Raw genomic sequence first — 13,972 nt, 5'->3', positions numbered from 1 at the left:
AGTAATTACAGAACTAAAGCACACTTATTACGTTAAACCAAGTGTCAGTATATAGGACAGTTATTGGTAAGGTCATGTGACATAAGCTAATTATAAACAGTACATATTTCAACAATTAGTGACCTGCTAGGCTCTCTTCAGCGTCTGTGGGAAATGTCATCTGTTGTCCGCGACAAATCACACAATCTGGTGATGAGCAGATAACTCCCTGTTAATTGTGTAACATGAAATCTGTTAAGAACCTAGAAGCTCAGGAGAGGTAAACTTGCGGGCGCTTAGCCTTGTTCAAAACTCAATAGTATCGCTTTAGTTGTAAGTATGGGCTTTAACTTGAATTTATATATTGCTTTTATAGAGCTAGCTGTATATAATACTATAATATAATTTACTATTATAAAAATTAGTCTCAGAATCAAAATGTTAATTTATTGACAATACTCTTTGTTGTTCAATTGTAGTAACTAATTAGGGTCAAAAAACTTATCTTGAAAGTTGCCTGCCCATCAAACAGCATGAGCGTACAACTCTTGTTTGGTTGCATAAAGCAAGCAAGACACACCTGTCTTCAGTATGATAAAACTAATGTGTGCTGCAATAAATGTCTTTGCTTGTGTTTCAAAGTGTAACAAATAGTTCATTTAGGTCTTTTATCAAATATTTAATTTGTTAGCGACACTAGAGATGTTGTATTAAGCCTAAAACATGTATGCCAGGGCTGGGCAAAGTGCGGCTCTTTGCAAATTTTGTTGCGGCTCCTTCAACGCTGTGAAAATTCAAATTTGTTTGACGTTTATAAAAATATCCTTATAATATACTGTGCAAAACGACATGCATTGTGACATATTAGGCTTATTTAAATCTGCACTATTACTGCATTATATATATCCTACACATGCATCATGAGTCATAGTTCATGGCATCATGCACGTGTAGCTTTTCCGATGTAATAACGTCTGTTGCTGACCTAATGAGGACAAAATTAGAATGCTCTAGAAATGTTTATCATGATTTCATAATACTGGCTTATATAAGATGCTGTCTTTTAGTTGAACATGTCATTTGCAATTAAGCCAATTAATGAAGTGGGAGTAACAATGACATCTTTAACAAAACGAACCATTTTCAGAGGTACAATAGGAACTTCACAAAGTAAACGAAATAAAAACGAATCTACAAAATAATTCCAAAATGAGTGAACCCTGGAATATGCGTTCATTTTTAGGCATGGCAAACCACAATGTCTATTGTGCCAGGAAACAGTCTCTGCTAACAAGAAGACGAACATCAAGCACATAGGGTTTACTGCAACATTTTCACTGGAATCTTTAGCTAGACATCAAAAGCTAGATAAACTTCAGAAATTGCTAACTTCTTCAGAACATACGCTAGTTTCTTTCACAGCTACTGATAAACGCGCTACAGAAGCTCCTCTACGAGTGTCAAAGATTCTAGCAAAAGCAATGCTTCCCTATTCTAATGCTGAGATTGTAAAGAATGCATGGTTGAGGTTATGGAATTACTTTTTTCCAGATAAGTGTGATGTGATTAGTAAAGTCAAGGCAATACCACTTTCTAAGAAAACTGCTACTGGTAGAATTAAAAGTATTTATGATTATCTCAGTATGACTTTGCTAAACCATATAGACCAGGCAGATTACTTTCCAATCGTTATTGATAAATCCACTGATATAATGGGTTTAGTTCAATTAGCAGTTTCTGTAAGGTATGTAGGCTACTGTGTGTACACTAACAAATAGTAATGTCATTTTACCATGCAGTTGCAAGCTGAAATCATACAAGTGCATTTTAAAAGACAGTAAAGAGAGAACATAACTCCAAGTAGAAATAGATGCACCTGTTTTGTGATATTTGTTTCCAAAATACTAACCCACACATTTATGCTACATGCTTCTTTATAAAGCATCAGCATGTTTCTTTATAAAGCATAGTATACTTCTTTAGCCCTATACCCTGTGTTACATACTCTTTGATGGTAAAGAAAGAAAGGAGGGGGCTTCTTAATTTGGTTGAATTAGAAGAAGAAACCAATGGCCAGGTCGTCTATGATGCCTTCTTTAAAGGACTTGATAATATGAAGATAACTCTTCACAAATGCATATCTGTAACAACAGATAGCGCTCCAACCATGGTTGGAAGAGAGCAAGGTGTCATAGCTAGATTGAAGAAGGATATGCCATCAATGCGAGCATTCCAATGCGTCATCCACCAAACTGTTTTATGCGAAAAACTAAATGATCACTTTCAACAACTAATATGTAAGGCTATGAAGATGATCAATTTCCTCAGAAGTCGATCAGCTCTCAGACGCAGAAACTTAAGGAAGCTTCTAAAAAAAACGATGCCACTAGTGAAGATTTGCTAACATAAAATAACATTAGATGGATAAGTAAGGGAAATGTTCTGTCAAGGTTGTGAAGTATTCGTCAGGAGCTAACCTCATTTTTAAATACATGCACAAGCCTGATTGCAAAACAGTTTCAAGTAATGATGAGCTCTTTTAAAGATATGAGTGACCTCGACTTCCTTGTTGACATCTGTGGCCATTTGAATAATCTGAACCTCAAGCTTCAAGGGAAGAACAAGACTATCATTGATACACTACTAGTTGTTCGAGCCTTCTCCCATAAGTTGGAATTGTTTCTAGTGGATGTGTAAGGTGATATGCTTCACTTTTCTACTCTAAAAGCATTTTTAGATGAGGATGAACAAATGGCCTCTTGTACAGCTGATTACACTCACTTTATAAAAAAGATTCAACAAAAGTTTAACAATCGATTTAGTCAGTTTCACTCTTTGAAACACATCATACAACTCATAAAAGCACCTCAGAAGGCAAAGCCTAATGGAAAGTGGGTTACTCAGTCGCCATTGAAAAGTGTTAATGCCTCATCTCTGCAATTGGAGTTGTGTAACCTCAAAGGTACAGATATAAATAAAGTTGAGGAGGTCTTCTACTTGAAAGCTTCAACAAAGTCTGAATATCTACAGCTTGCTCAACTAGGAAAATGGTTGTACACTGTGTTTGCTGCTACATATATATGTGAATCAACATTTTTATACATGAGTAATATCGAGAGCAAGTTGAGATCCACATTGACTCAAGATCACTTGTGTCAGCTCCTAAGAATAGCATGCTGCAGTAGAGAGCCAGATTACCAAAAGATAATGAGCAGCCATAAACAATTCTATAAATCTCACTAAACTTTAAGTTATACAAAGCTCTTTAGGCTCACTTCAACATTATTCAATGCTATTGTAAAAGTATTCTAATAAATAAATTTAATTACAATACAACTACCAAGCTTGTAATATCAGTATGAAATGTTATACTGTAATACACACGTTATGCGGCTTCCAAAAATCTTGCAACTTTGAAATTTGGCTCTTTGAGAAAAAACTTTGCCCACCCTTGATGTATGCATGAACTTCACCAGAAAAGCTCATTGATATGACATGTAATGAGTATGCTCCAATGCATAAAAGATGTATTAATGGTGTAACTATGAACGCCCTGATTTACTCTTGATGACTGCAAATATTATGATTGTTATATTGGAGTTAGCTTCTTTTGTCATACATTTGTTTCTGAAATTTATTGTTTCCTATGGTTTGGCCTCCAGATGCTTCAACAGACTTGTGTCTATGGAATGGTTTTACCAACTGGTCTTGAGCTAAAATCTGTTGATCGCAGTCACAGTAGTGGTTTTAGAACTATGAAAGTTCAAGGCCATCCTTTGAAGTGTTTAGTTAAAAATTCATCGGCTCCAACAGAAGTCTTGCTATGAATACGAATCTGAATACGAATAATATACTGCGACCAATCAAATTCCGTTCGGCTAAAACCACAATTTCTTTAAATAAAGACAACATAAAAGTAATTGAGAGTTTTTTTGTCACATGCTGAATCCTCCTTTTTTATTGTTGTCCATTTTTTTACCTACCGTGCAAATCTTTAAGTTTTTTGACATCTATTCAACTTCATTCAATGTTGCAACAAGGAGTTGTTCCGTCTCAATAAAGCTTAGAAACATCTTGCCATTCATGAGCACCACCACTACAAACAGAATGAAAGCAAAACTCTTCAACAATTATGTCCTCAACCTCCATCTCTACAACCTCCATCTCTACAACCTCCATCTCTACAACCTCCATCTCTACAACCTCCATCTCTACAACCTCCATCTCTACAACCTCCATCTCTACAACCTCCATCTCTACAACCTCCATCTCTACAACCTCCATCTCTACAACCTCCATCTCTACAACCTCCATCTCTACAACCTCCATCTCTACAACCTCCATCTCTACAACCTCCATCTCTACAACCTCCATCTCTACAACCTCCATCTCTACAACCTCCATCTCTACAACCTCCATCTCTACAACCTCCATCTCTACAATCACTATTCAAATGAAGGGGCACAGACGCAGCATGTCTTAGCTTTAGGATCCTCACCTCGAACTTGGATCGTGTTAGCATCCTTGATCTCTATTCTCAGTCTCTATAAAACAACTCTGCCTTATTACCTGTTTGTGGCTATATAGCATTTAGTGTATATACAAGTATATATAGTGTGCATTTATATATACAGTCGATATAAATAGTGTATATTTACAGCGTATATATATAATGCATATATAGTGTATACATAGTGTACAATTATATGCTATATAAAAAATTGTTTCTGCAACCCAGTTAACTCAAGTGGCTGGTAATGCCTACTCAAACTCCCCTCAAGATTTTTGTCGTTCACAATAGGTTTTTTTTGCTGCTGACTTGTGTTGATTGTCGTCAGTATTTGGACAAGCTAAATTTGGTGAGCAAATGTTATAGCACTTAATGCTCTAATGACTATTGGAATTAAGGTTGTTCTTACATGGCAGCATTTTTCAATCTCCTCTCCGAGTGGGAGTTATTTTTCCACTTGCCTATTTCCCTGCTGGCAATGTCATAGTCAATGAGCATTGCTATATCTATGTATTTCCACGACCAAACACGAGTGAAACGAGTGTTTGGGAGCTTTATGATAAATGCATATATGCACACAACTCCCGAAAATTATCCATCCTCGGCCACACCCAAACCCTTGTACTGAAATCCATTCAAAAAATTTAACCATTTTTCTGTGAAGTCGTTTAAGTATAATAATGATGCAAAACACATATAAACGCATTTAAATATGTTACCAAGTCTTTGAAAAGTGTCGACAATATTCTAAAACTTACCCATTTGATCGGATTATACATAACTAGAAAGAATAATTTGGCCTAAAATCGCCATTAAAACCTGACAAGCCTTTTTTAATCAAAATTAAGACCAGCAAGCAAAACGCCGATAAAGCCGTGCGACAGATAGTAGAACCATTAAGCCGTGCGCATTTCACAAGAAAAATATGCACGTTTCACCAGTATATGGCATTGTCCAATTGCCGAAGGTTTCTGTAATTAACGAAGAAGTACTGAAAAGTCATCATTTCTTTTTTGCCAATTTTAAAGATAACTCTGACATTCGGTACACTTATAATGAGTACTTTGGTATTCCAACTGATGTCCAAAGCAGTAAAAGTGAAAGAAATGACGATGACATTTTTTTAACAATTCTTATAAAATTATTACAATATTTAAATATAAGAATAATTATTCGATTTTATAAGATTATTGTAAGATTTAATTATAAGAATAATCATTCGAATTTACAAGATAGAAGTATATAGTGACCGATAGTGTGCAATATGTTACCGTTATTATTTTTCTAAAGATTTTGTTGATGATACTGCGGCTGTGTCCAATATCGCGGTACTGCCAAACCATTTTTAACATCTGCAAAATTAAGTTATAGGCCTACATTTTCTTATAGATATACAGCTATTTCTATGACAACCAACTAAAACCTATTTAGATTTTTAAATTCAGCATAACTCTATGGATATAAATACAGAAAATTAAATAAATATCACAACTTCTTGATATTGGTTGCTATGACATTTTGAAATGGAAACAAAATTGTGCATTGGTTTTCGTTTCTCAAACTTTAACACCAGTTTTCTCAGAACTATGTTTCTGCACTAATGGTAAACATGCATTCAGTTTATTGACCATAAAATATGCCGTAATTTAGTTGGAAGCAAATTTTTTTTGCAAAATAACTGAGAAATTTCTCCTTCTGCTAGTGTAGATAACTCTAAATCTAACACACCCAACTTAAAGGTTGACTTGCAACAAAATTCACATTACAGTTATTTGGTATCAAAAGATTCACTATGTCTTACTCTGTTGTGTTGTAGGTGCAAAATAGGTGGAAATGTGATTACAAGCTCTTAAAAGCTCAAAAACGAACAGTTAATCGTGGCCATCACAAAACCGCCGTAGATTAGAATTTCTTTCCAAAACGACTCAAATGGGGCGTAGTTGTATCGACAAGATGACTTCTGTTTACACTTTCATGCAACCTCATTCGTCGAAATATTTTCACAAATATACTTCACGCATTCAATAAAACCATGTCTATTGTTCTTAGTGTCTATTTTATTGTCATTGTAATGCTGTCACTTTAAGCACTGATATCTTACCCTAGGACACTTATATTTCGCTAGTATTTAGTTTTGTGAGTAGCTCACAGAGTAAAATTTCGCAGCAACTTAATTTCGCAGCTCTAATGAGTGCAAAAATATAGTGATGTGAAAATAAATGCAGTGGAACAAACATAATTAGATTCCTCAGATTCAGTTCACCGATAAAAAAAATTTCAATTTGCAACTAGTTTGTAATTGTGAACCGCAGGTAGAATGGTGTGGGCAAGGTCGATAATGCAATTTGATCGCTTGCTGCCATTTGTTTCTTGGACTATCAACAGGCCCGTATTCTCTGGGGCGGCTGGCCCGCTGAGCCGCCCCAACTTTTTGGAAATGTTTTACGGCTAAGTACAGTCCAACTCGGATAACTCGCCCTCGGATAAAATGTAACGTTTCATCTTAAACACAAGGTTAACTCGAACAGATTTGTTTGGTCAGTTCCAACGCAATGATAAATTGCTTCAGATAACTCGACCTCAACATCATTTATTTGAAAGGTTATTTGCCCAACGGCCATGGACACGATTTTTATGTAGATGCTGTATGCTTGTGCTGTAGAATATCACTTCATTCCAAGCCATAGAGACAAACATCAACTTTTAGTAGTTCTTAGGCGTCATTATCATCATCAGAGGCAAAATATTCTTGTTAACGACTTTTATAAAGGTTTGCAAAAGATCAAGTTTTACCAAACACCCGCTTGGCCATGTCCCATCGAAAGCGTAAAAACCTTCAAATGAACTTGAAATAAAATCCGCAAAATTGATCTTTGTTAAAACGCTCAAAAGAAAAAGATGTATTTTTTCTGAGCGTTTTAACTGCGGTCAAGTTTTGCCTACTTTAATTTAAAAACATCTCGTCAGTCACATCACCTAAAACAAAACAAATCTCAAAAAATAGAAAAATGATGATACTTTCCGATAAAAATTTTTAAAACTTCACACGAGAGGCCCGGCTAAGGCCCTACATGAGAGAAACCTGTTGGGGGCTTACACCGCCCCCCCCCCCTCCACACCATAGGTGGTCATAACTAGTCGCCTAACATTAGCCACCCCAACTTGCAACCAGTGAATACAGGCCTGACTATCAATGAACAAAGCTATTTAATTTCGCTTTTTCGCTCGTTTGTTATGATAGTTTAGTTTCGCACATGAAATTTTCGCGAGAGGATGACTCCGCGAAAACGCGAAAGTTAGATGAGGCGAATACATAAGTGTCCTAGGGTATAACTTACTGAAAAAATTCGTTTAATTTTTTAACCTTAACTCGAAGGAATACATATCATTGTCTGATAATCATGATGAGCCTGTTGGTCACTTGGGATAATCAAAAATTGCTGCAGAAATTATTTGCAAAGTATTGGGTCACATGATCAGATTACGGCTAGACGATTAGACCAAGTCGAAACAAAACTGTAAAGTAGCGAGCATCTATATTTGATACGAGGTCTTCAGTAAAACCCGAAGTGTTTGTCATAAACTAGTGCTACGAGAAATTTTACAATGAGCCTTTTATTGGCCTTTCAATTCAGTTGAGAACATCACGTGACAAAACAATAGCCAAATGTAATGACAACGTCAGAGAAATAAATTGATTCCAATTTACGGCGGCTTTTCGTTATTGAGCTTTTAAGAGCTTGTAATCACATTTCCACATATGTGGCACCTACACCACAACAGAGTAAGACATGGTGAATCTTTTGATACCAAATAACTGTAATGTGAATTTTGTTGCAAGTCAACCTTTAACCATGGTTTCTGTAATCAGACCCATTTCTTCATTTTGCTCCAGATTGCAAAAAACTTCCAGACACACGTGAATGCTAATGCTTGCTTTCTGTTACAGATCGCTGTCAAAACCATTCAACAATCAACACAACCAGTTTTCAAACTGTGTATATTACACAGCAGCTTGCCATTTTACTTCTAATATTGCATTTCTCCTATTGCAGGGGAGAGATATAAACATATAATCTTTTTCTTTCATTATTGCTGTTTGTTGTACATAATAACACCCAGTACATTACAGTTACCATTGCAGCTACCATTGCATATCTCCTATTGTGCTGCAGTGCCATTTGACTGCTAAGATTGCATTGCTCAACCAGCAGTACCCTTTCTTTTTTCCAATATCACTTTGGTCGTGGGCTGTATGACAGGGGAATTTCTAGTGTAGTAGTCTCTTGTTCTCCATTTCTAACACTACAGTATCTGGCTGGTTTGCCATGACATGCTTGTCATCTCAGATGTAGAAGTCTCAGAGGAGCTTAGCACGGTCATTCAGATTGACCTTTCTGGAGTTTTCCATCAGGGTTGTGGTTTATTGAGGCCACGCTTATCGCATTGACTTTTGTACAATACTTCTGAACCATGATTATACTGCTCAGTCTATGCATGTGTGACTAGCCGTGAACATTCACTGATGATATGTTGGATGATCTCTGGTGATTCCTTGCACAGTCTGCATTTACGTTCATTTCTAGCATGATAGATGTTTGTTTGCAGTAGCCTAGTTAGATCACTTGCTTCTACACTGCCATGTAAGCAACTCTGCATTGTCCGCTAGGTTAGTTTTATTCAGTCCAAAATATGTCTGGTGGAGGCCACCAACCTCATATACTTGTCGGTGTTGGACACCCTGGAAGAGTTTAATGCGCCAATCAGGTTTCTCAGCATCAGTGTGTGGTTCCATTGTCACAACAATCGAGGAAAATTCGGTTAGTGAAGATGGTACACACTATATCACTGTATTTCGTCATTGTCCTCCTGTCAATTACTAATTGATTATGGGCACCGTAAACCGAAAGCATCATTGAGACAATGCAGATATAGTTTCAATGACAGTGCGGCATATGCGGACAATAGTTCACCAAGCATCCATGATAGCCTGCGCAGTGTGTACAACTTACTTTGGCGATGGTGATTGGCCGTCTCGGATGCTCGAACCATATTCTCTTTGATGACAGTTGCTGCGGAACTAGTATTTTGTTGTTTTCGTAATTGCATTGTATAATGAGAACACGATTTCGTGGATATTTTGCTGATGTAAATGCAAAAGGGATTGTGATTGTGTCAGCATTGTTGTCACAGATCAGGATTGGAGTTTTGTGTAATTAACACTGACATACAACGATATTGTGTGTGAACCTGCCTTAACTTGTCGACAGCCGCATAGAAACTGCATAGGCTTTTATGCTCTGGTCTTCATTTTTGCTGTCTACTGTATATCTATTGTATACCTTTGAGCCCCCCTCCCGCATCTTTTGTTTTAAGATCTTAGCCATTCCCACCAGCGCGCTTTACTTAAACTGACTTGCATTGATTGCTGCCAATATTTGGGCAAACCACATTTGATGTGCAGAAGTTATAGCACTCAATGTCCCAATGTCTACTCAAATTACAGTTAGTCTTATTGGTCAACACTTTTCAATCTCTTCTTTAAATAAAAGATATCTCTCGACTTTTCTTTTCAGGCTATGTTGTAGTCATTGGGTACTGTTATTTATTACAGTATTCCTTTTGTTATCCATGCCCACCACCATGATATCTGGTTGGTTTGCCAATATGTCCTTGTATGTCTGGGTGTATATACAATATCAAATTATAACACACCGGTAGCCCAATTTAACGAAAATGCAATTATAATACGCATGAATACGCAATGATAAAAGACGCTGCCTGACCTTTGCTTTCCACAAGACCGATAAGGCAAACAAACACACCAAGTGCACAGGCTATAGAATAGATACATATCCTGCATAAATATACATAAATATACATATTCAATGTGTGTGCATTACAAAGAACAGCATGCAAGAGACTGCTAGCAATCTCTCGCTTTCTTGGCTCATCCTGTCTCCTTATATATGCTTCTACTCTTGTTGGACTCTGCCTCCTTTATGCTCGATTAATTTTGCCTGCGTGGCTCGGCTCTAGTATATACATAATAATGTCGCCAGTCCAGCCGAATATAGCCAAGATAGCTGAGCCAACTGCTATGTACTGAACAGCTGAGGCGGCCCTGGTCGTGCCGACTTTATCCTGTTAGCCGAGCTGGTTATTATTGCTTGGCTTATAATACATGCCACTACTTCATCACCTTCAAGCCGGGATGCTTGGTGTTAGTGCCTGTCTGGCTGTCATTACACACTCCCCCCATTTGGAGCATCGTCGTTCCTTCATCGTCGTTCCTCCATTCCTTCATTTGAGCATCGTCGGCATTGGGATAGCCAGCCGAACTTAGGGTTGGCGTTGCCGACTTTGTACTCCAGACTTCTTGCATCTCGGTCTGTTTCAGGTGATCAATAGAAAGCAGAGCGCCAATCAGGTGTAACACAACATGAGCCTCTTCTTCATTAAAAATAGAGTTGCTTATAGAGGCAGCCTGGCTAAGACGGTCCTTTTCCAACCATTAGGCGTCAGGGTCGCCACCCATGTCCACTCTCCATATCGATCAGGTGGTTGAGGACTGTGCCAAGGTAGACCAGGTGCCCTGAGCTCAATGGCCGAACCGACGAGAGACTCACATGCCTGGCTGACTCTCCAAGACATCGCGTTTCCGTTTTTCCTTCTGTTAACTTTTGTGCTGCCTTCGGAGCTCTTTTAGACTAACCTCGAGTTCTTGGCTAAACTCTTAGTTCTCAGCGCTTTGTTTCGCCAACTTCAAGTTAAACCTTATTTTGGTTAGAGTCTCCTTCTTCTTGGCCCTAGCCGACATTACTGTGTTTCATACCACTTGCATCTTGCTGGGTAACAATCACCCATGCTTGTCTGTACAGGGCAGGAGTCGATTGTCCACGGAGATCACGGGCTTCTTATACTTCATAGCGCACTGGTGAGCCATCAAAAAGGGCATTCTAAGAATGGCTTTCTCATAGATGGGGCTCATCATAAAAACCTCCTTAGTCATATAGGCAGACGTATGACACCATAAAATGGAAGTTGGGTCTTATTGGCCGCGAGAGCATGGCTGTCATTCTTCTCTAACAAGTCTCTTGCGCTCTGAGGAAGTTTGTCAAACGCTTGCTCAGTAAGTTTGTAGAGCACCCGGTGTCGATCAAAAACTGGACAGGCTGCGCCTCTAACTTTTTGGGAGGAAGCAACTGGCAGAATGGAGCAAGCCCAGTGGCAACATGTTCTGGTTCGAAACATGTTGTTATGTCCTTGATGTCTTCAGGAACTTGGTTTTCAGTTCCTTCAGAGCCTCTTGGTAATTCCGGAGAGCTAGGACCGAAGTTTCTTCACCGACACATCGGCTAGTGTCACAAGGTCAGACTTCCTCCATCTCAGCTCTTTATTACTCTCCCGGGTCTCCTGGATCGTAGTTCCTCCTGGCAAAACACCCTTACCTGATGGCCTGTTAGACAGGCCATTACAGTGGACTTTCGCCAAAGCACCATCAAAAGTTTTGTGCCAAAAAAACAGTTTGTTACCTTTGTGCAAGCAGTAGTTGGCCCTGCTGTTGAGGCCCTAGCTATTCCCTGTTCTGCAGTTTCTCACTGAAGCAGTCTCAGCAGACATGCCCCCGGCCTCCACATAACCAGCATTAAAGAGGCTTCTTATTGGCCTCCTGAGGCCGACCTTTCTCCTCTTGCAGTTTCTGGACTTGCTTTTTCAACTGTCACACTAGATGCGTTAGCTCACTAAAAGTTTGGTCCTGGACAGCTGCAGTTTGTTTCTCAGCTGCTTTTCTATGGTCCTGAGATCCACTGAAGGATGGTTCTTCAGCCTGACTTAAAGGAACTCAGTTCCTGCCTAAACAGTCTTTACCAGTGTGACCGTTGGCATCACCAGTAGCTGCCAGTGTAAGCCAGCATGGTTTACAGAGCTGCAAAACAGCTCCCAAGACATGTCGGCTCTGTACAGAGCTCGCAGGTCACCATAGTCGACCCAGATCAGCAATTCTACTTGACAGCCGTGCTCCTGGAAAGTTGCAGATGTGGCTTGCCTAAGGGTGCTCAGCTTTCATTGAGCCTGCCTAGGAAAAATATCGAATCGGGCTCGAAGTGCATCAAAGACGGCTTCTACGCGATTGGCTTGCCTGCAGTTTTCTGCCTCTCGGAGGTGCAGCAACCTGACTGCTTCTGTCCAAGCATTAGTCTCAGCCACTTCGTGAAACTGACAAATGGAGTACTCGCCATTCTCAGATCTTGAGTACTGAGGTGCCTTGAACTGGTAGTCTAGGACCTGAGCCTGGAGTACCAACATCAGTTTCTCAAGGATCTCCGCCAGTCGATCTGTTCATCTTTCTGCGCTCCTCGAGCAATTGTCATTCATTCCTGTTGCAAGAAAGCTTTCCAACTCAGAGAATGGTGTTGCTCTGGCAACACACAGCTCGCCGAGATCAGGGAAGCTCCTCTTCACAGGTTACTCTGGCGAGTACTCACCAACCTTCAGGGACGGTGATGCTGATTCCGGCAACACAGCTCACCAGGGTTCAGGGCTGACTCCCTCCACTAGATTTGGTCTTATGGCGCTGAGATCATCTATTTCACCACTGCCACCAGTGTAAAGAACTCTGACCGGCTTTTTACTTTCTACAAGACTGATAAGGCAAATAAGCACACCAAGTGCACAGGCTATAGAATAGATATATACTTTGCAAAAATATATATAAATACATGTATTCAATGTGTGTGCATTACAAAGAACAGCATGCAAAAGACTCTCGCTTTTCTGGCTTATCCGGCCTCCTTATGCGTGTGTCTTCTCTTGCTTGGCTCTGCCTCCTTTATGCTCGGTTGATCTTGCCTACGTGACCCAGCTACAGTAAATGCGTCATAATGTGGCCAGTTCAGCAAAGCTGAGTATAACCAAAAGAGCAGAGCCGACTTCGTTATACTTAATAGCTGAAATGGTCCTGGCTATGCCAACTTTATTCTGTTAGCCGAGCTGGCTATTACACAATTGCTTGGCTTATACTGCATGCCACTATTTTGCGACCTCTTAACCAAACCGCTCGGTGCTAGTGCCTGGTTGGCTGCCACTACAATATCAGAGTGTATGGGAAATAGGCTAAGGTAATTATAATTATAAAATTTGAGTTCTCAAAAAATGGAATATAGGATTAAATTGGTATGTAATAGGCTAATAGCATAAAAATAAAAATGTTGTAGTAAATCAAACAAAAATCGTAAATGCTATTCTTAGCAAGCGAACTCTATGAAATGAGTGCTGGTCCTGAAAAGGATCACGAGGGAGCAACTCCATGGGCATTCATTTCCCATTGACTGATGAAAAGACGAGGCAACAAGGCCGATATATATAGAGGAAATACTTTTAGGACAGAGGTTGACCTAAAAAAGATGACAGACACCATTTGTCAAAATTTTTAGAAGTTCGTATGCATTGAACAGTCTTTAACAAATTTACTTTTGATGT

This window comes from Watersipora subatra, chromosome 10 (assembly GCF_963576615.1).
Source record: "Watersipora subatra chromosome 10, tzWatSuba1.1, whole genome shotgun sequence".
Lineage (NCBI taxonomy): Eukaryota > Metazoa > Bryozoa > Gymnolaemata > Cheilostomatida > Watersiporidae > Watersipora > Watersipora subatra.
The sequence above is the reverse complement of the archived record's forward strand: the minus strand, read 5'-3'. Positions refer to the sequence as shown.